General features: G+C 33.3%; 1 protein-coding gene across 1 annotated transcript in view; it reads right to left on the bottom strand.

Annotated features, from left to right (window-relative positions):
- Positions 1-25311, bottom strand: part of LOC118193658 (cubilin-like) — a 435777-nt gene that overhangs the window by 395447 nt on the left and 15019 nt on the right. The gene's annotated exons all lie outside the window — the stretch shown is intronic.

Below are 25311 nucleotides of genomic sequence, written 5' to 3'. Positions count from 1 at the left end.
TGAAAGTAAAAATTATCTTCTGCTCCCTGACAGTTTTGTTTCTGTGCTAAGGTCTTGATCAAGTTAAAAAGTCATTATCGAGCTAAAATATTTTAAAGAAATTTTAATGCGTAATTTGGAAAATAGAAATTCCGAAGTTGGCCAGTTATCGAACCGTTTCTTTTCATCTAACCAGGACCAGAAGAGATAAATTTAGAAAATGTATTTGGATAGATTTTTAAATTAAATGAAATTCAGGGACACGGATGTTTTTCAAACTTAATTGCATACAGGTTGATCATTGTATGTCTTAAGGATTGGATTGGATTGGATTATTCAATTATGGCAAAGCACACGAGGGCTATCTGCTTAAAGGGAGGGATGCCTTTGTGGAGGACTTGCTAAGGGAAACTGGTTCGTATACACGTTACGCACGGGGAAAACCACGAAAACGCCCATGCAGCCATGCCCGTTCGCGGGATTCGAACCTCAGACCGAACTACCAGTGTTCAGCGTCTTTACCGCTCGGCCGCTGGTGGGCCGTATATCTTAAGGATTGAGGTGACATGAGAGTACTGGCCTATGTGCACTGACCTGATAGTAACGGCTATGAAGCCATATGTCACAGATACAGGGCAATTCAACAAATTAGGTAGTTCAAATTAAATTAAATCTATGGGCCCTGATTACATACAAGACCATTAATCAGCAACAGGTAGACAATCACAGTGTGAAAATTATTATTGTATATTTCGAGTATACATTTTATTTGTATATTTGATATGGTACATTGTGATTCTTCCAAAGTCGAAATGCAATATAGTGTTAAGATTATCCTATATTCATCTTTAATTATTTTAAAGGAATTTTGTCTTTTTGAAAAAAAAAAAAAAACATTTCTTTATTTTTATTTTCTTTTGTTTTTATGGTGCAAAGAATATGTCACAGAGATTTCTAATAATGTGCTAGCGATAATACTAATGCCAAAAAAATGTAGTTTTTGTAAGTTACATCATTAATTAGTAAATATGCATTTTTATTTTAAAAACAGACCCAAAATCTCAACATTTCTGGAAAATCTTAAAAGTTAAATAAAGGTAATTTCTAAATTTAAACTGTTTCCCTGTTTCTTTCTAAATCTAAGAACGTTGGTCCAGAAGTGTAATAATTACTTTTTGAAGTGATAATAAATTTCTTTGTCTGTCGTACTTCGGCTTAAGAATGGGTCGTTTTGCACAGTGGCTATATTTTAAGGCCTTGGCCATATTTTATAAGGTAACTTATATACATGCACATTTTCTGTAAATCAAAGATGTTTACATAGTTTTAGAACGATATCAGAAAGTTTAATTCATGTCCCAAATGTAAAGAGTATTAAATGTTAGATCTGATATGATATGATATGAGGAAGGCAGCCCGACCCTCCTAGCAGACATTTTGCGGCTGCGCCACAGCAAGCCATAAACAACACCTTCAAACAAACAGACATAAAGAACATAATTAAAAAAAAATTCAAATGTTAGATCTGATAGCCATTTTTTTAACTATAAGGTATTTCTCCCGCCTTCTTGGCATGCCTTCGTTGTGTGGTGGTCTGCACACTGGGCGTGTATCCAGAGTTCCGTGGTTCGATTCCCGGCGAAGATGTTGCTAATTTTTCATCTCTCCGGCCTCGAAATAACCTAATGTCTCTACACAGTGCGCTGTAATTTACGTCATAGAAAGTCTGTTCGCAAAATTTCGACGGGTATTGATTTTCATTTTTCATCCACTACTTTCTAGGTTCCATCAATCGTGATGAATTTGCGCTTAGAAAGAGCTCTATTTAAGAGACCAAAGGTGCATACGTGAAACGTATGAGGACTATTGAATTCAACGATATTTGACACAGTTTTGCTGAAGTTAAAAATAATTCAAGATTTGTTAATAGTCTGCGTTCCTTATGTATATTATTTGCAGAACTAATATAACGAATTAATACAATGAACAAAATATTGTTCCGTACCTGCGTGTTCGTAATAGATTGAATGCACACAGAACCATTGATAGCTTGATAAAATATATTTTACCCAAAAAAAAAAAACACTTCACAGTTCTGAAACTTCCAACAAAAATACTAGTACAGCTGTTCTCATTACCATTACATAGTGTAATCATTAGTCACACTACGAACTACTAAGAACATTAAACACAACTCTATGCAAAGCGCATTTAAAGGCTTAAGCTTATTAAAGTTCTTAAGGTTATCTCAATACTCCGAACTCGCTCTGAAGTAACAACTGAGGATTGATGCTTTCATCGGTCTTATATAGTTTTATCCCGGCCGCCGAGAGATTTCTAGTACCTTCCATTTCTCGAAATACGAGGGCCGGGTAAGGTTACAGCTACATACAGCATCAGTTGCATTTATTCAATTTCAGTACCCATTGCAATTATACAGACCAAAATGTCACTAGATGATGGCCGAATTGGTTACAAAAATTTGTCGCCAAAAATATCGCCAGTTGGTGATATCTCGCCAATTTAACGAGATAGCCGTTAATGTTAAACAGATTTGCGACTGTGTTCGTACTTTCCCGGCAAAGCATCTCCCTAGATTTCCATGCTACATTCATTACATAAACAAATACCGTAGTTTCACATATAAAAGCAAAGCATCATCTCCCTAGATTTCCATGTTACATTCATTACACAAACAAATACAATAGTTTCACATATAAAAGCAAAGCATCATCTCCCTAGATTTCCATGTTACATTCATTACACAAACAAATACAATAGTTTCACATATAAAAGCAAAGCATCATCTCCCTAGATTTCCATGTTACATTCATTACACAAACAAATACAATAGTTTCACATATAAAAGCAAAGCATCATCTCCCTAGATTTCCATGTTACATTCATTACACAAACAAATACAATAGTTTCACATATAAAAGCAAAGCATCATCTCCCAATTCCATGTTACATTACACAAACAAATATAAAAGCAAAACATCATCTCCCTAGATTTCTATGTAACATTACACAAACAAATACAATTTCACATATAATTTCACTAAAATCATTTACATTTCATTACAATATTAGTTTCTGGAAACTAAGAATGATGGGCTCGGTTGTTTCAGAATACATTGAGTTCTTCTTATGACTGCAATTAATGGCAGAACAGGTTCGTATTTGATTATTACATACAGGAGTTTTGCTCAAATGAGATTTTTACAGACTTGCAGAGCTTCTAGTTAAATTTTCTTGGATATTTCAATGCATTTTGCGTTACTCATCTACCGAATCATTTTTTTATTCTTTTCCCCTTCTCAAGTGCGTGCTTAGAAGCACTTCTGCTTCTTATAGAGAGAAAAGTATTATTTTAAAGTCTTATGTGTCAAAAGGCCTTCCATGAGAGAAGTGGTTAGTGACTCTGACTGGCGGACGGAGGGCCAAGGCTGGAATCTCGAAGAAGGCATGGATGTAAATTGTCTGTTCCTTTATACGAGGTAACCGTGGCCCGGCCATTAGGTGCTCCCATAATTAAGTTACCACCACCTCCGACCTTAGTTGTGGTCAGCACCTATAATGGTTGGTACCCGCCATTGGAAAAATAACAGTTTTTAACGGTACTCAGTTACTGGTCGCAAGATTCCAGAGTTAATAGCAAAAAGCAACGTGTTATCGCTTTCAGTAGGATTTAAATTCGTCTTGATAATTTTCCTATTCTTTCTGGTAACATTCTGGTAAAATAAAACTAAATATACATTGAAAAGAAACGTAATTTTTACTTCCTTTCACGAAGTAAAAAGGAAGTATTGTAATCGCGAAAAATTTCAGGTACCATATTTCAACAAAAATATCCATTTTGATCGCTATCGAATGCAATTTAACGATGTTTTTACGTGGCATCTGTACGTAAGGACAGAATAAAAGACTTTTCCTCCAATATATATATATATATATATATATATATATATATAACTGCTTTAAAATGAATTCCGGAGAGAATTCTTCGTGGTGTCTATACTTATGTATGTATCTCACATAACTCAAAAACGAGTAGCCTCAGAACGTTGAAATTTTGTATATAGGACTGCTATAACATGTAGATGTGCACCTCGTATTTTGGTTTCAATCGGCCGCACGAAACTTGTATAAATATATTTATATATATATCCATTCTATTACCCGGCTCAGTAAGCTCAGTTATTTACTCTTATATGATTGTAAATTGCGCATTTTTCGCAAAGGTTTTTAGTGCCTTTAGTATATTTGCAGGCAATATTTGTAGAATTCTCAACCATTTTAAAGTTGTTTAAGTGCGGTTAAGCCTAATTACGTTTGCCATGGTGGCCATATTTGTTTACATTTGAAACTTAGCAGAATAGTGGATTTGTGGCCAATATAGAGAAACTAGGCTTCGCAACAAAAAAGATAACGCCTTCTTTTATTATTACGAATCAAATCATGATTAATCCATTCTGGAATTTTTTCGAGGAAATAAGTGTTTAAGATTTACTTCGTAATTTTTAATACAGATACTATTTTGAGGTTTTATATATTTTTGCCTTGTCGCGAAGTGAGAACGGAATGAACTGAATGATGATTACTGAATCGTCTGTGAAAAACTACTACTTTTTTTTTCCTTGTTTTGTTTTGTTTACTTAATTTCTTTTATATGTCGTTTTAGATTTATTGTGGTATTCGAATAGAACATGTGGCAACTATTAGATAATTGTTCAGATGATACAGATTTTGTGCATTCTGAGTTATAAAAATGAATGAAATATAACGCTGTTAAGTGAACATAGCGCCAGAGTGTCGCTATCGTAAACAAATATAGTGAATTTTAAAGAGTGCGTTTATTCTATTGTGATTTATGCGCTATCGACGAAGTAGATTTAATTCAATCCAATACGTTTAAATGAAATGCGTATATAGAAAAAATGCGTATAATTTAATATTTCGTACAAGAAAGTCATGTATTGTACACATCAGATTTTTTCTTTAAAATTCAGTTTCAAAATGTCTGATATTACTGTCAGTTGTTTTCGGGTGCTGACACAACTGTTTGAGGAAATCTAAAAGAATGATTCAGAGTATACAGAAGTATATGATTTGCCAACCTAAAGAGAATCCTCTCTTCTACTAAAAGAATTTCCGGTAAGCTTGTGATGAATAAGTATTACAGCAAAAGCAAAAATTTGCATCATCTAATAACAAAGAACCACAACATTCTAACATTCGCTATGAGAGGACTTTTCAGCACGGTCAAGGACAATTTTCATTGCTTAACACAAATATGTAAAACTCCTTCGATATTTCCTAAAATTTACTGCGCAACAAGAACAGATATGCGATATACTGTACACAAATGACATCAACCATTTCCTTTTTATCATGCCACAGTCATTCATACCAAAATGGCGTGACAGATATTTGTGGTCCTTAGGTTAGCTACATCCTTTCCCTTTTCGTTTTATTTTCCTCCGATTATCTACTTTTTTATACGTCCATAAATGGGCAGTAATTGAAGGCGATGAGAGAAGAATTGCAGGTCATTAGGTAAGACAGAAAGTTGAGATTTGTGGTTTTATAGTAATTGATAGTAATAAGGCATGAAAATACAAAGATAGGAAAAGTGAAACTTACGTACCCTGTGTATATGAATTATTAGCCTAAAAGGAATGGAGGTCCTACTTTGGTAGACGGTTGCACGGATTTTTGGCGATTTACGTTGGCGCAATTGTTGGCGCGATATCTACAAACGTCAGCCATCTTGAAAAACGCTGTTTTTACGCATAGTAAAGTATTCGAAACTTAAAAAAAAAATAAATATCGTTAGAAATAATGGATTATTTTTTTTTTGTTGAAAATGTCGTTTTTTAAGATGGCAGGCAAGTGTAAATAAATACATTTACTATGAGTATAAAATACTAAAGTAAGGTTATTATTACTTTCATATAGCAAAGAAGAGAATAAAAACACCGCTATAAAAACATTGTGCCAACGTTTAATTAGATTAAAATATTACTGAAATTGAATATCGAAATAAAAAACATCATCTAACATTTAAAAGAATTAGAATATTATTAAATTTAAATACTTTAAAATACGTTATATAGAATATAATATATATATTATACATTATATATAGAATAAATACATTTACTATGAGTATAAAATAACTAAAGAAAGGTTAAATTATTACTTTCATATAGCATAGAAATAGAATAAAAATACCACTATAAAAACATTGGGCCAACGTTTAATTGGATTAAAATATTACGTAAAATTTAAAATCACCCAGTTGCCCTGCATGTTACTGAGGAGTATACGTACAGACCACAGAACCCAAGAAATGCAAACCTTCTTGATATTCTTCTGACAAATATTTCAATCCCTATTTATACTGAAGTGAAGCACGAATTGAGCTCTGACCATATACCGGTCATTGCTTACCTAGGCACTACTAAAGAGGCAGAAAATGAAATGATCCGCACGACTGACTGGAATAAGTTCCAGAAGTTTCTCAGTCAGAATCCGACCATCTTTGATACTCTGAACTCGCGGAAAGATATAGATGATGCAGTTGATACCCTCACTGATTCAATCAATAATACTATTGAAAATGCATCTAGACACGTGAGAAGAAATAATAACGCCACAGGAAATTAGAGAGATGATTAAGGACCGGAATAGGATGAGGAAAGCGTGGCACCTTACATGGAGCCCTCACGTTAAAAGAGATATGAACAAATTAAATAAATTAATTAAAAAGAAAATAGGTGAGCATAAGAGAGATGTATGGGAGGAAAAAACTCAGAATCTTAGTCCGAATGATGGCACCCTCTGGACGTTCATGCGTAACTTGAAAAGGCAGCGTACATGCAATAAGCCGATTTATACTGAAAACTCTGTTGCTCTCAATAATAAAGACAAATCGACGGTCCTTGCGGACCATTTAGAAGAGCAGTTCAGACCTAACATGACGCCCATGGACATTAATTTTGTCAATGAGGCATGCTACTTTGTTAGGGATTGGCTTAATGCCCACACTGCTAACAGGTACATGGCCACTGCTAACCCCAGTGAGATCAAAGAAATCGCAAAGAAGCTTAAAGTCAAAAAGGCCCCTGACATAGACGGTATTAATAATCACGCACTTAGAAATCTGCCCTGCAATGTTGTGACAAAATTCACGAGTATTATCAATGCGTGTCTTAGTCAATGCTATTTTCCCACAAAATGGAAAATCGCAAAAGTTATTTTATTGCCTAAGCCCGGCAAGGATAACACTAAGCCAGATGGGTACAGGCCCATTAGCTTGCTTCCGGGACTAGGAAAGGTCTTTGAGAGATTAATCTACAGCAGATTGAAACACTATATTGAATTACTGCCTCCGGAACAATTTGGTTTCCGGAGAAAGCTTTCAACAACGAAGCAGCTGGTTCGGCTCGTCGAGTTTTGTGGGGATGCGCTTCACAAGAAACAAAATGTCGCATTACTCATGCTAGACGTGGCGAAAGCATTCGACCGCGTCTGGCATGAGGGGCTTATTTATAAACTTATAAATCTCCCTATGGATAGAGAGCTGATTCAGCTAATTATGTCTTTCATCACTAATAGGAAATTCACTGTGGCTATTGGAAAGGACATCTCCAGTTTACGCACCATGAATGCAGGCGTCCCACAGGGGTCCATTTTAGGGCCCGTCCTGTATTTATTTTATGTTCATGACTTCCCTAGGGCTCACATTGGCAGAAATTACTTTCTTGGGTGCTATGCGGACGATACGGCATTAGCCGTAAAGTCCGCAAACGCACACCATGCAATCAAGAAATTACAGGAGCTTCTACCAGTGGTAGAAAAGTGGTGTACGACTTGGAGAATTGCTATTAATGCCAGCAAGTCGCAATTATTATTGATAAGGAGGAAAAATACACAGTTGACTATTAATAGCAAGCTCTTCTTATTCTCTGAAGAGATTCCTAGAGTTAGTAAGGTGAACTATTTAGGAGTAATGCTAAATGAAAGATTAAAATGGGGAGATCATATAACAGAGGTCAGAAGAAAAATTTTCACTGTTGTAAATAGTCCCATCCCTATATTGGGTAATTATTCTAGCTTAGAGCTCAGGAAGAAGAGGCTAGTTTATATCACGGCAATTAGGCCATTGATGACTTATGCGTCGCCGGCCTGGTGCACGGCTACCAAGGAGGATATAAAAAGACTTCAAATCATGCAAAACAAAGTCCTAAGGCTTATCACCCATGCTCACTTTTTTTGTGAGCAATGCTACACTACACTGTGACTTAAAACTGGACACTCTAGAAGAGCACCTGAATAAGATCAACAGGAAATTCTTCACGAAAGCTCTGAACTGTGACCATATGAGAAATTTTGATATCTTTACCTACGAAATATTGAATGAGGACGCCAAACTGCGCCCACTTGCGGCCCACCTTATCAGGGACCCGAACTTTCCCACCTAGTGCCCACCTGTAAATAATGTACCCAATGTGTTTATTAGCATTCTTAATTTTGTATCTTACTCATTTATTGTACTTCACATTCTACACTCATTTTATGACTCCCACTTAGTCACGCCTTTACCGGGCCGGTTACTTGCTAGTGAGCTCTTGCGTTGCTGGTCTTCCTATTCTTTATCCGTCTTTCTCCTCCTTACTGCGGACATTATGTGAAGATAGTTCTATGTTATTGTGCCCATCCGACATAAATTTGATTGAGCCAGATAAACTACTGATCTCAGTGGTATTCTGGCTATAAGTTATCAGTCAGTCAGTCAGTAAATTTAATATCGAATTAAAAACCATCATACCAACGTTTAAAAGAATTAAATTATTACTTGAATTAAATACTTTAAAATAAGTAAATAAGAACGCTTCGTACACTAGAGCTAAAATGACAGCAATTAGTTTATTGTTGGTAAAAAAGGAGGAATGTCTAATAATTTTCTTACCGTTACAGCGGTTATTTCTTCCAACATGACCACAATATCATATACGGCCGTCTCAGAATCGGCTCTTCTAACGGTCTTCATCTGTGATCTACATTTTCGCACTTCATTGAAGAAACAATTATCGACGTTTCCTTCAAAAATTTAAAATAAATTTCCTCTGACCCTTGTAAGAATTTATAAATAAATCTTTGATTAGGAAAGCCAGGCTGGCGAAAATAAGGTCTCAAAGGACAATTTTTTGATTCCGAAACCAAAAATTCTTGATACTTATCAAAAACAACATTCATCTTTGAAGGAGACATTTTTGAAGGAATTCGAAGATATGAATTAAATTTTAAAATGGCGCGGTAATGCACAAATTTTCAGCAACCTATCAGGGAGCTGATTACAGCTCATTAATGCACAAATATTCTAAAACCAATCAGAGAGCTGATTACATCACGCCTAGAATTAAAATTATTTAAATAATCATACATAATAAAATCATTTTAAAAAAGAAATGCAAAATTAAATTGTATTTTAATATTTAACAGCCATAAATAATGTTTAAAACATTAGATTAAATTTATAGATATTAAAACCAATTACTTTTAAAGTAAGGTGACGTCACTGATTACATCATCCACAGCATAAAATTTCATAAAATATGATAAAGAATAAAATTTTTATTTCAAATAAAAATGCAAAATTAAATTGATTTTTAATATTTAGAAGCCATAAATAATATTTAAAACACGGAATTTATGCATAATAACACGCATTATTTTTTAAATAAAATGTCAACAAAGTATCGGTTACCATAAATAACTTATCCAGCAATGGGTTTACCATAAGTCGTATTACTCGCCAAAAGAAAAACTGCCAAAAACTCGCCAAAATCCGTGCAACCGTCTACCAAAGTAGCACCGGAATGGAATATTAGTCTCGAAACGGCATTTTGTATAGATACACTTAATGCGCTGTATCACTTTTCAAATTGTTGACACCAAATATTATCACTCTGTGTTATATTTAATGAAACTAGCAGCTTCGCTGCCAGCCTTCGCCTGGCTTTTAAATGTACCGGGAAAATGACTGAAGGAAACACTAAACGTTAAATTAAAATCTGCGTAGAATTTTACACTGCAGAATAACTTCATAAAAAAAGTTATTACCTATAACAAAATTACAATGAAATAAGTTATATCCCTTAATACGAACTTTAATTATCCTAATAAATAAATTAACCAACTTGCCTTTGAAAAATCTTAAGAACTCAAATGGTATAAAGGAAGTTAAGAACTTTCTTTCCTAAAAAAATCACTCAAAACTTTTCAATATTCTAAAAACAGTGAAATGAGCAATAAATAACATAAAAGAATACAAAAAACAAAAAATTCTGAAAAGCAAAGTATAATTAATAATACGTTATCTTATATTTTCAAGAGAAAAAAAATTACAATAAAATAAGCTATATCCCTTAATACAAATATTAATATCTTAATAAAAAAAGTTAACCAACTTTCCGTTGAAGATAATAAATCATGCAAAACTTTTCAATATATTACAGTGAACAGCAAAAAATAACATGAAAGCAACTCAAAAAACATAAAATTCCGCGCAGAATTTTACTCTGCAGAACAACCTTATCAAAAAAATTCAATAAATATGTATTATATATATATATAAATGACAATGAATTATGCCAATCTCTTAAAAACAGCGACATAAGAAATACGATGAAAACGTGTTGCCAAACCCATATTTCTAAAAGAATGAAACTATTCAAAATGATGCGATTTCATCAAAAATCTATCAAAAACAATAAGACAGGAAAATTGTTGCCTAAATCACATTTTTAAAGATGTGAGAAGTGTACTCGGAAGCTTCATTTAAAAAATTTTTTAAAAATACGAAATATTATCATTTTTCCAAAATTCTTTTTGTAAAAGCAGTCGCAAGGATGAATGTTTAACGTGTCCAAAAATGAAAGAAAAATAAACTGTACATTTTTAAAAATAAACGTTTTTAGAAAAAATACCGTTGAAAAGGTGTTAAGGTCCCTTTGTTAAATAAATTCGTATTGAATCGATTTATTCAAACACGAAATTTATTTTAAGCTCGAAAAATAGCTAAGTGCCTACGTTTAATGGCGATGTGAAAATGGAGTGTGTAGAGTAAAATCTCGCTTTCCTATAGCCCATTATGTCTCAAAATGACGCGATTTCGTCACAAAACATAAAATAAAAAAAAATTCGAATTCGAATTTCAAAAAAATCGCTTCGAGGTGCACTGGCTCTTGTCTAGATGTACCTATGTACCAAATTTTGTAGCCGTTGGTCAATTAGTTACGCGCAGCGTGAACGAAAGACACGCACACAGACGCTGTTTTATTATATTGTTGCGTGCGTACGGGTTCGTTATGAAATGAATGCACAAGTCCGATGAAAAATGAACAAAAATTTATTATTACCACAACAAAAATGCTTAAATTTTCTCAAATTATCATGCAGTATTACAATATCTCACAGTAGTTATCTTTTAATTACTCAAATATCCAATAGAACGTAATTCAAAACAGCTAAAGAACGCTAATCCGCGAATTCGCTACAATCGACAAAGCAGTTTTCTAAACAACAACAAACTAAGCAACTACTACGAACTGAGATGTTTGCCTCCTTTTATAAGCTTTTAAAAATCACGCGCTAGAATTTTCCAGTACTTTCTCGAAATCAAAAAGAGATATTTATTTATTAAATGCACGCGCTCTTGTATTTTCAATTTTCCGGCTTAGCTTTCTTTTAATATTCGTCACGCGCTGCACTGCCCGAGAAATAAAACCATTTAATTTATAACTGAACTAACATTAGCTTTTTAAATAACAAATTCGTAACAATATGTAGATTTTTTATTATTATTATTATTATTAAAATTGTTAGAATCCATTTATTATTTTTCCCTAGTAGAAAATTTTTCCGATATTTTACTTACTTTAAATTAGCAGTTGCTCCTAGAAAAAGATTATTTAACATTTTAAATAAACACCGAACCCTGAATAAATCATCGTTAATGTTCAGTTATAGTCTGGCAGAAGGGAGAAAAATAAATTTATCTTACTAGCTATGATTATAATTTGCGATTAACTGAAATTTTCCTTAACTTGGGTTCTGAGAATCAGCGAATTATACAGTAAATATCGGTCTCCATATAAAACGAATATCAATTATAGTTAAATAGTAGAAATTTTATAGAAATTTAAGCTGAGGCAACTAAAATCTTCCTCATAGATTATTTAAAATAATAATTATTTTATTCATTCTCATGTTATAGTGGTTGATCGTGTACTTGCACTATTATTACTCCCTGCTGTTGATGACATAAACAACTTGCTTTTAACTCTTATTTTCAACTTCGGTCAAATTAAAAGTAATTCATCATCCCGTAACATCAAATTTAGCAAAAGTAATGTTCCTTCTAGAGAAGAGCTCAAAGCATTTTTAAAATATCTTATTCCATTTTTTTAATGTATCGAATTGCGTTACTTAAAATTATTATTATTAGACCAAGGGAAGAGAAGCAAAACGAGCATTCAGTCAATCGATTCGCTGGGATTAGATCTCATGTTGAATTCACTGGGCTCAGCAGCAAAAGGCTTTTGCTTCTAGAAAAGAGGAATTTATGACTGTTCTCAAAATTCGTGAAGTTTTTTATTCAAAATTTACGTCAAATTTTTGTTTCCATACCGCTTAATTTTTAAATAATATAATAAAAATTTTTAACTTGCTTTTTTTTTCAAACATCGGAAACTTTACTAATTAAGTATTCATTCGGGATGGCTGAACGGTCGGACATTTGACCATCTCAACACACAGAACTTTTCCCATGTGATGTATCACATGGCATTACACTCGCAAAAAGGAGAAGCTTCTTCTCACTTTTGAAAGATACCCAAGTTCCAAATGAATTGGGTATCCTTCAAAAGGATACCAAAGTTCCTTTTGAAGGATACCAAGTTCCCAAAGTCTCCTGTGGATGTTTTGAAGGATACCAAAGTTCCCAAAGTCTCCTGTGCCTTTTCTCCCCATGCCACACAGACGCAATATACATACAAACTACAATTTTCCATGATTGTAGTTTGTACGTACCGGGTTTCGCCCCAGCTTAAAACTATGGTAACTGGCTTCTCTACCATTACTTAAGTAGCTCAAGAAGCTTTGATCAATTTAAGTGAATGCAAATAATAAGTTTCCCAGCTTACAATAAAAGGTTACAATATTAAGTTTTAAGCCAAAACTTACAACATGTATGCCTTTAATTCAATTACATGCTCGCATATGCCAATAACACGTGTCGCCACGTATCATTTAGCACGTATACTCTGCACACACACAAAAAAAAAATATAAAGAAATAAATCTAAAAGGTTTCAGAATTTTAGCTGCCGCGCAAAGGAGTTTGTTAAGGTTCTGTGTTACTCTTTCATTCAGATCTGCCAGTTTGCTGTTGCATTAACTTCTACTAAAATTTTTTTTAGTCCAAAGAGGCTTTGTCCCTGAAGGACTATTGTTTTCGTTTTGCGATTTTGCGTCGATCACTACAAACGGCGAATCACTTTTCAAACTGTTGCCACAAAATATTATCGCCCTGTGTTATACTTAAAAAATTAAATAATGTAAAATCTTCATAAAAGTGTGTACATTTCTCGCATTGTGATAAAACAACGGTACGTAGACCCATCGAATTTTGAATGACGTGATCCTCCTGCGAATATGGGCATGTGGAAGCCCAAATTTGGAATTTGTTTTATTATCGATTTCATATTTTGCAAAATTTTAACGAATTTTTCATTAACAAACTCGAGGATTTCAAAGCGAGAAATGGCAACGTCGTACAGAAATAAGATTTTTATCTCCAGCGCGCGAGACTTCGGAAATTCTAAAGATATGCTCAATTTAAAATTATTTTCCCATATTGCTCTTGAACTGAATTTTATGATTTAAATGCGAAGAACCTGCTATTTAATAAATACAGGTAGCACACAGAATGTTAAAAAAACGCCCCTTCCGACGTAATTTAAAATTTGAGTCCTTTCAGATTTTTTTTTTTTTTTTTCCTTTAGTGCAAGGTGTACCTGAAAAATTTTTCCGTTGTGTAGTTTACCCATGAGATTTGTAACGAATATTTGCAGTAAGTGGAGGTAGCAATAATTTCCGTTACAGCGGAATATGAAATTGATTCGATGAAAATATTAATACCTTATTTCAGATCTTAGAAACCCTGTCCCACAAACAAAAAGTTTCTATTCTGTGCAGCTGTGTAACTTTTTAATAAATATTGCGTACAATAAATATATGTGGCTTTAATAAGTATTAATATTTAAGGAATTGCGTACTAAATATAGCTTTAAAATTATTTCCTTCCTTCTAAGATTATTGTCGTAACCAGTACTTCTTTTTAAAAAATGCCTGAAATACTACTTATTTACCATACTTAAGTTATATTTTGTTACTTGCCGTAATTTATACTTTATTATTAGTCCAAAGGGATTTGAATCCCGAAGGACTATTAGTTTCGTTTTGGCATTTTGCGTCGGACTCATAAATGTCGGTTCACTTTTCAAACTGTTGCCACAAAATGTTAGAGTCCTGCATTATATTTGAAGAAATTAAATAATGAAAAATCTGCATAAATGTATGTATATTTCTCGTATTGTGATAAAACAACGGTACATAGAGTCATCGAATTTTGAATAACGTAATCCTCCAACGAATATGAGCATGTGGAAGATCAAATTTGAAATTTGAAATTTGTTTTATGATCGATTTCCTATTTTTTTAAAACTTTGACGAATTTTTGATTAATAAACTCAAGGATTTCAAAGCGAGCAATGGCAACGTTGTGCAGAAAAAACATTTTTATCTCCAGCGCGTGAATCTCTGTATCGGAAATTCTAAAGATATGCTCGTTTTAAAACTATTTTGCGATATTGCTGTTGCACTGGATCTTATGGTTTAAGTGCGAGGAACATGATATTTAATAAAGAAAGGTAACACACAAAATGTTAAAAAACGCCCCTTTGGACGTAATTTAAAATCTGAAACATTTCAGATTTTGTTTTTTGATTAAAAAATTTGATAACAAAGATAATAATATTTGTTTTTCATTTACCTCACTTTCGGACCTGATTTTCAAGTATTCTGGTCATGGTTTTGTTTGCTCTTTTTATTATTTAAATGATTTATATTTTATTAGCTACCTATAGCTATTTCCTATTAAATTTTGATACTTTCGGAGACTTTTTTCCCTTATGTGCCATATGTTTCTGCCCGAGCATACCTCTGACATATGGCCCACCAGCGGCTGAGCGGTAAAGACGCTGAACACTGGTAGTTCAGTCCGAGGTTCGAATCCCGCGAACGGGCTGGCTGCATGGACGTTTTTGTGGTTGTCCCTATGTGTAACGTGTATACGAACCAGTTTCCCTTAGAAAGTCCTCCCCGAAAGCATCCCTCCCTTAAGGCAGATAGCCCTCGTGTGCTTTGCCATAAATGAATAACCCTAACCCCTCTGAGATATGTAAAGATTTGCCATATGATTTGCCTGCATGTGTGATAATTATTATTATTTTTGAAGACAGGCTAAGTTGTTTTAAGTGTTTAAAGAGATAATAAATTATATCATTATTCAAGTCGCTCCCCCGAAATAAAGGTGTTTTGCCATTACTTAATATGGAATAAAATATTTTATGACTGGAAATAATTAGATGGGAGGGGGAAAATCTGAAGCTTTCAGATTTTATATTACGCCCAAAGGGGCGTTTTTTTAACGTTTTGTGTGTTACCTTCTTTTTATTAAATATCGTGTTCTTCGCACTTGAACCATAAAATTCAATTCAACAGTAATATCGCAAAACAATTTATAAAGAACATATCTTTAGAATTTATGATACACAGTCTCGGGCTCTCGATTGATTTTTTTTTTTTTTTTTTCGTACAGTGTTGCCATTGCTAGGTTTGAAATCGTTGAGTTTGTTAATCAAAAATTCGTTAAAGTTTTACAAAATATATAATAGGTAATAAAACGAGTTCTAAATTCTAAATTTGGGCTTCCAGATTTGCGATTTTGCGTTGGTTCACGATAAATGTCCGTTTCACTTTTCAAACTGTTACCACCAAATGTTAGAGCCCTGCATTATATATTTGAAGAAATTAAATAATGAAAAATCTGCATAAATGTATGTCGATTTCTCGCATTGTGATAAAACAACGGTACGTAGATCCATTGAATTTTGAATGACTTTATCCTCCTACGAATATGGGCATTTGGAAGCCCAAATTTGAAATTTGGAATTTGACGCCCATATTCGAATGAAGGACTACGTTATTCAAAATCTAATGGCTCTAGGTACCGCTGTTTTTCCACAGTGCGAGAAACATGCATTTCTTTAAATATAATACAGGGCCAAAATATTTGGTGGCAACAATTGGAAAAGTGAATCGCCGTTTATAGTGAACCAACGCAAAATGCCGAAACGAAATTAATAGCCCCTCAGTGCAAATTCCCCTTTAGGCTAAAAAAAATCTGTCTTTGGCATTACACTAAATACGTATTTGACTGAAAAGAAAGAACAATCTAATTATTTAGACAATGTTCGGTCACAATTGCTCAGCTAGAACTTCTAGCTTACATTTATTTACTTTATACGCTAAAAAGATACTGTCGAAAATATCTGCTACTGTTACATCATATTTATCATGATCAACTACCGCATTCCGATGCACAAGAATTCATTCTAAAATTCTTCTCAGCTATACGAAGTTGAGGCTGTTATTTACAATAGTAATAATAATAATAAAATCTAGTATGATGGTAATAATTAAAAAAGAAAGAAAAAAGTCTGAATACGTCCAAAGGGGCGTTTTTTTAACGTTTTGTGTGTTACCTTTATTTATAAAATATTATGTTCTTTGCACTTAAACCATAAAATTCAGTTCAGTAGCAATGTCGCAAAATAATTTTAAAATGAGCATATCTTTAGAATATCCCGCACACAGTCTCGCTCGCTGGAGATAAAAATGTTTTTTCTGTAGAACGTTGCCATTGCTCGCTTTGAAATACTTGAGTTTGTTAATCAAACATTCGTTAAAGTTTTACAAAATATGAAATCGATAATAAAACAAATTGCAAATTTGGTCTTCCACATGCCCATATTCGTAAAAGGATTACGTCATTCAAAATTCGATGGCTCTATGTACCGTTGTTTTATGACAATGCGAGAAATATACATATATTTATGCAGATTTTTCATTATTTAATTTCTTGAAATATAATGCAGGACTCTAACATTAGGTGGCAACAGTTGGAAAAGTGATTCACCGTTTATAGTGAATCAACGCAAAATCGCAAAACGAATAGTCCTTCAGGGACAAAGCCCCTTTGGACTAATAATAATAATAATAAAATCTAGAATAATAGTAATAATAATAATAAAATCTAGTATAATAGTAATAATAATAATAAAATCTAGTAAAATGGTAATAATAATAAAATCTGTCCGTTTGAACAATTATTATTGTATAGCCACATGTGCAATATTTCTGAACCGTAATATTTATACATGGTTTTAAAAGCAAAACTTGTATAACATACACATTCACAGCCACTTCTTTTGCAAAATTAATAACACTGTTACAGTAGAATCTGCTTGTTTATTTACTTTTATTTTACCGCTGATACTCAAACTTGCTACTGGGTATCAACTGTATCACTTGAATTGCTAGACAGCGTGGTGTCTTTCCATATCTGCAATCAGTGGTAACCCTTCATTTCAATTGCTTGGCGATGTTTACCTTGTGGATATGTCTGACGGAAATAATTTGGCGAGTTTCTTTCACAACGTAGTAGTTTAATAGTCGGAAATTCCTGCTAAAACTTAATGGATTCACAGTAAAGAGGAATTCAATTATTCTTGGCCTGCATTTTGTAAATCGCCTGACCTTGCATATTTTAGAGGAACGTGAAAACACGAACAGCGCCTTTTTCCCATCGTTCTGACCTTGGTTACGCACTTCTCTCGAATCACGTTCACTAGCTGTCAGAACCGCAAACAAAGCATGATGAATTACTCTTCGCATTACAAAGAACTCCTGAAATACTTTATGGTAACGAAACCGTTTTGATTAGTTATTTTCAATTTACTTGTAAATTTCGGAATTTTGCTGAATTTTGTTGCTGCCATTATGTATTGTTCAGGTTAATTTGTAATGTTGCGCGCTTCCAACCTGCACGCAACAATAGTACTGGAATGCTGAGAACTGGAAAGTAGACAAAGTCTTAAGAAGGGCTTAAATCCCTTTTTATTCAACTTTAGAAATTACAAATGCGTGCTCTTGACGCTCACAAACTACGCCGAACCGGCGGTAAAATAAAAATAAGAAACTAAAAAAAAGAATAGTAACAAGTGACTAACTACGAGGCTCTCTAAACGTAACTAACCTCACCGCGTTCTAAGATACCGCTGATAATTCAGCAAACTTCTGAATATTATGTTGAAAGATTAACAATCTGCCGAGGCAAGCACACAGGCCGAAACGCGGGGTTCTTCAATTTCTAACTAGCCACCTCCACGCTCGTGAAGCAAGAAAGCGCACCTTCGAACTCGTTTCCCTTCTATTTAACTCAGATTACTTCCGCTGACAATTTGAATCCTTGCGCGTTCTACTAAAATTTACATACTCTGGCATTGGCAATTCCAGGGGAAAGTAAGGCTTGACAGGAAAGATAGTTTAAACTTAAAATAAATGTTAGTTAAAATAAATATAAACCCTACAAATTAATTGCTACACTGCAAAAAAATGTAATTTTTAGGGGTGTAAGTGATTATAACCTTTAAGAAATAGAAATTTAAATTATTTTCTTCTCAGTTGAAGTGGAATGAATCCTAAATTTTCACAAATCCGAATCCTAAAATTATCAGGTTCAATGTTCCGTCTTACTTTCTTCGGGAACATGCAAGGACCTGACTCGGAACAGAGAGCTTACTAAAGCTATGTTCAATAACTGTGGGAAGTAGACAGGATACACAAGAAGGGTATACAAAACCCTTTATTTTTCTCTATTTACAATAACTTCCGCACTTCGGAATACAAAGACCCACTACTTGTGGTCTAAACGTAAAAGTATAAAAATAAAACTAAACTCTAATTTAACTTTAAAATAATAAACGTGGAAGATTGGCCTTATATTAACATGGAAGCCGTATGTAGTACAGAGAACTGTGAACACTACAATACGTTTAAAGTTATCAAGAGGATTAAACCTCTGGCCTGGAAGGCAACCAGCAACTGAGTAAAACTTCTAAGGTAAGCGGCCTGATTCGACTAACTGCTTCCTCTCTCTCGCTTGGCAAAAAGCCACGACTTAAATACTTGGCGCTCGCCAGACAAACTTTGCATAAATACGTTAACGCTTATAATTCTGGCCGGAAGTAGAAAATAAGAAGTGATAGTAAAGATTTAAAATAAAATAAACGTTAGTAAAACTTAAGATCCTTACAAAATGTTCTTGAATTTTTTGGAATTTGATTCCCCCGAATCCTCCGTGTAGGGAAAAAAAAAAAAAAAAAGGAAACGAAAATGTAATTAAAAAAATCTGTAAGTTTTCACATTTTATATTACGCCCAAAGGCCCTTTTCTTAACGCTTTGTGTGTTACCTTCATTTATTAAATATTATGTTCTTCGCAGTCAAACCATAAAATTCAATTCAACAGCAATATCCGAAAATAATTTAAAAAGAGCATATCTTTAGAATTTCCGATACACAGTCTCGTGCACTAAATATAAGAAGTTGTTTTTTATAGTGTTGCCATTGTTCGCTTTGAAATCGGGGAGTATCTTAACCAAAAACTCATACATGCTTTACAAAATATGAAATAGATAATAAAACAAATTCCAAATTTGGACTTCCATGTGTCCATAATCGGGTGGAGACGTAAGTTATTCAAAATTTAATATCTCTAAATACCGTCGTTTTATCACAATGTGAGAAACATACATACATTTATGCAGGTTCTTCATTATTTAATTTCTTTAAATGTAATACAGGGCTCTAATATTTGGTATCAACAATTCAAAAAGGGATCCGCCGTTTATAGAGAATCAACGCAAAAATACGAAAACGAAATTTATAGTCTTTTGGGCTAATAAATAGTTTGCAAAACGTAAAAAATTATTATTATTAAATAATAATAAATCTGATCGTACAAATTTGAAATATATTTCTGAATTTTTAATTGGCTGTGTCACCGACTGACGGCACACCGAAATATGTGGCGAAATGAACGGGAAAAGAGGTGGCGGTATCTGTTACAAAACTAATAACTATAAGTAACAAAATTCGATAGATCACCAGTTATGACAATACCGGAATTTTGTATTTTAATGATGTGTGAATTCCAGACTTGATGATGAGGAATTCGGTTAGAATTATGAGGGATTTCCCAGCTAAGTTTTGCTTCTTTCTCTTCCCTTCCGCCCGTAAAATTTTATGCAGCATTCATTATGACTTCCAAATTTCTTTTCGCCATCCTGCGTGTTAAAGCATAAATATACAATCAAAATGTCAGAAAAATGTCATAAGATATTGCCATAGCGACCAGTAATCATATCGGAAAAGGAAGGTAGGCGTGCTTAACCAAGCAGAAAAAGAATAGCGTGAGAAAACAAAAAATCATTTACGATTATCTCACGAAAATTAAAATAACGATGAAAATCATGCAATGAGAAACAGTTAACGTCATTCATCACATTCACTGTCCTCTGCTGAAAGAGCCTATTAATTCTTATAAGTAGGCAAAGGATTTTAAAATGCAAAATTGTTATGCAGAAAAGACAAAATGTTAGCTCAAGCTGCTGATTAAAAAGTTCAAAAAACAAATGCAGATAATAGACATTTATTCAAATCTAAAACAATTATGTTAACACAAATTTATTCACTATGGAATAAGCTATAACTATGTACTATAATGTTGTTACTGTTATTGTTACTTATCTCACTTGTCTGACAGTAACATCAGAACAAACCCACGAAATACATCATAGCAATTTTATTCACTATGGAATAAGCTATAACTATGTACTATAATGTTGTTACTGTTGTTGTTACTTATCTCACTTGTCTGACAGTAACATCAGAACAAGCCCACGAAATACATCATAGCAATTTTATTCACTATGGAATAAGCTATAACTATGTACTATAATGTTGTTACTGTTGTTGTTACTTATCTCACTTGTCTGACAGTAACATCAGAACAAGCCCACGAAATACATCATGGCAAGGGGTGCAAGATATCGCCTGTCGTTGGCAAGGGCCTTCATGCTGGTGATAGTACGATTTTGCTCAGTGCTGCCCCAAAATTTGGGAGAGCACCCCGGGGTGGACGGGTTCGAGGGTCTCCTACCCTTCTTTCCCTACCATCAACTTCTCGAGAGGACCTTTCAACCCGCTGCATATTTAGAGTGCCCCCCATGCCGCACAGACGCTATACATTTACAAATATCCATGCCTTCTCTGGGATTTGAACTGGGAATCTTCTGTACGGCAGTCAGAGTCACTAACTACTGCACGGGTGGACGGCTCTTTACCAATGATTAACAAATATAAAAAGGGTCCTTTATAATTGTCCGTACGTATAGATGTCGCTCAAAAAAAGTCTTTCATGTGGATTCGAGGGAGGTCATAATGAATATTTTCTTTGAAATATGAAATTTTTCGCAATTACAATCCTTCTTTTACTCCGTAAAAGGAAGTAAAAAAGGAAAAGCAATTGTGGGGTCGAAACCGTGACCTCTCGTACCCTAAGCTAGAACCATATCCCTAGACCACTGAAACGCACTGTGTGACCTCTCTTGCAGCTTATAACATAGCAAACTAAAAAATATTTGCTAAATTTTAAACAGAGTTTAATAAATTTAAGATGGTGACAGCGATAACAAATTTCAGGTGGATAGATTAAACGGGCAAGGAAATTTAAAATAGACGCAGTTTTATAAAGATGAGATTCTAATACTGTAAAGGCCTTATTTTCGCGAGGCTTTAATTTTCGCGATTTTCGCGAGCGCATCGTAATTGCGAAAATTTAAACCTCACGAAATACTTTTTTTTTTTTTAACTTTCTAAACTTTGCTTAGGTACTTTTGAAATTTTTCAACTTTCGGTTCTGTTAATATAAAATTCGCGAAATTTTTAGCTCGCGAAATCACCGATATATTCATTTTCGCGAAAACTACTGCCCGCGAAAATAAGGGCCTTTACAGTACTTCCTTCTCTTCGTACAATGAAATAAAAATATATATTCTTAATCCAAAATAATTTTGATTGAGTATTTTTAAAAAAACTTTTTATGCAAAGTTTTCGTATCTGTTTTCGATAGTATTTTAAATAAATTTGACTACATTTTTGCATTATTTATTAATTAATTAGACTTCATTTTTGTTATTAACTCTTGATAACTGTTGTACGGGATAACTTTGAGTAAATTACAAATCATTATTTAAAAGAAAATTGCTTTTCAATAAATTCCTACTATTAGCTCATACTCTTCCTATATCTTGTTCAAATTTTCAATCGTTAATAGAATACTTTTACTCATCCACTCAAGTTCAAATGCAATTTTTTAAACTTGTAGTGGAATACACTTGATGTTAATACAGTTTTTTCACATATTAAAGTCAATTCCTACTTATTTATTCCTGTTTATCGGAATTAAACATATGCTGTTTTTATTTTAAATATATTGTATGACTTACAAATAATGACCGTTTATTAGGAATTCTCACGTGCTGTGAAAATTAATTTTATAACAACAATAATAGTACATGACTGTGATTAATAGGATTATAATATTTAACAATAGTTTTATAGAGTTGGATGAAGCGGATGTAATGTCTCATTATATAGCTAAATTTCTCCCCATATTTCTATGTTAACGTGATAATAATATATGTTTAAAATATAACCCTTTAAAATGCCCCTTGCTTCACAAACGGAGAATGCAAAAACAAACTACAACGCTCTGCAAGCGACGAATTAAAGAAAAACATAAGCGCCAAGAAAAGCTTGCAAATGAAACAAAAGAAGAAAAGCGCTAACGCTTAGATAAACGAAATGAAAGATTACAGGATGCGCCTCAAGAGCAGCGAGAGATGGATAGAATGAGAAATTATAGACCACCATCTGCTTTCCAAATTACAAACGAAAAAATGTTAATAATGTTAATAAAAAGTAATTAAAGTAAAATTTTTCATTGTTGACCTAAGAAGGAATTGACTTTATTTAGTCCAAAGGGATTTGAATCCCGAAGGACTATTAGTTTCGTTTTGGCATTTTGCGTCGGACTCATAAATGTCGGTGCACTTTTCAAACTGTTGCCACAAAATGTTAGAGTCCTGCATTATATTTGAAGAAATTAAATAATGAAAAATCTGCATAAATGTATGTATATTTCTCGCATTGTGATAAAACAACGGTTCATAGAGTCATCGAATTTTGAATAACGTAATCCTCCAACGAATATGAGCATGTGGAAGACCAAATTTGAAATTTGAAATTTGTTTTATGATCGATTTCCTATTTTTTTAAAACTTTGACGAATTTTTGATTAATAAACTCAAGGATTTCAAAGCGAGCAATGGCAACGTTGTGCAGAAAAAACATTTTTATCTCCAGCGCGTGAGTCTCTGTATCGGAAATTCTAAAGATATGCTCGTTTTAAAACTATTTTGCGATATTGCTGTTGCACTGGATCTTATGGTTTAAGTGCGAGGAACATGATATTTAATAAAGAAAGGTAACACACAAAATGTTAAAAACGCCCCTTTGGACGTAATTTAAAATCTGAAACATTTCAGATTTTTTTTTTTTATATTACTTGTTTCTAACTGATAAGCAGTCTTTTAGGAAAGATAAATTAAATGATACACGTCAATGCTCACTGCAGAGAAACTGTTATTAGAGAAAGAATATTTATTTAAAAATAAGTTATTAACTTGTTTAGGCTTTCGCTTAAGGTATCCGAACACGTTGAAAAGGCCAATTTTGGCAAAAAAATGGGAATTTTCTTTTATTCGTTCATTGGATAGACTGTTTATTTAGCTTTCCAAAACTGGTATGCTTTTGTTTATACGTTAATTAGAAACCAAGATATTAAAGATTTCGTAAAGACGCAAAAACCGGAAATGGCCATTTAAATCACCGAAAGTGCCATTCAAAGGGTTGAAAAGAGCTAGAAATGGACATAAATAATTTGCTGTCTTTGAAATGTGGTGTAAAGATTTTTAAAGAGAAGGAATTTATAGAATCTTATTTGTAGTCTGTTCAGCAACATGAAATTATTTCCAATAAAATGCAATATTTTTATTAATTACCTGTAGAAAGCGTTATGTCCTCGCTAGCATATGAGTTTGATTTGATTCGACACAACATTGCATACTGCAATTAGATTTATCTTACTCTCTGATTATTTTTAAAAGTATTCTACTTAAAAGCACAATAAAGGGTCATAAAATATCGAAGTCGTGTGTTTGTAAACGAAAATGCGTAAGGAACAAATTTATGAAACGTGTTGTGAAGGAAATAGAGAATAATATTACTAAAGCAATTTCCATCGAGTGAACTAAAAATAAAATGTTTCTCATCGGCAGGAAACATTCTTAAAAGTGATTTGTGACGTAAATATTTATACTTAAGTAGTGTCACTAAATATGAATGCTTAAGTCATATTCAGAAGCCCCGTTCCAGAGTTAGAAAATTGAAGGGAAAACAAAAATATCTTGATGGAGGGGTCAACGGCGCTCACTAATGATGTCTTTATTGACAAACTTTAAAATGGAATTAGAATCAGGAACAATGAATGCAAAGTGCTGTAACTGCTCCATTTTTTTCACACTTTCTCTCGTGCAAAACTACTTATACCTGGTCAGTGCCCAGATGGACTAGACATTTTTTGTAAATATCAGCGAGCTGTATCAGTTAGAAGAGTGTACACAAACAAATCCAAAGGACTGGGCCAAAGAATGTAATTAATATTCTTCAGAGTGTATATAAAACTATGTGAGCAGAAGCTCTTTTAGAAGTGCTTATAAAAGAAGACATGAAATGCAAACAGAATTTTAATTACATTTTTTGGAAATTTATACCGATGGTTGCCATTGTGGAATTACAAACTCTTAAATTGGGGGCATATATAGCTGTTATACACTTTAACAGAGGGCTTTTAGGCTTACTAGATATTTTAATTTATATAGGTATGCAACATGGTGAATATGCAGTGGAGAGATTTAGTAAGCTCGACATGGAGCGATTGAGGAAATCAAAAT

This window comes from Stegodyphus dumicola, chromosome 11 (assembly GCF_044657685.1).
Source record: "Stegodyphus dumicola isolate Sdum_Otavi_A_Nest chromosome 11, ASM4465768v1".
In the NCBI taxonomy this organism is placed as follows: Eukaryota; Metazoa; Arthropoda; class Arachnida; order Araneae; family Eresidae; genus Stegodyphus; species Stegodyphus dumicola.
The sequence above is the reverse complement of the archived record's forward strand: the minus strand, read 5'-3'. Positions and strand labels throughout refer to the sequence as shown.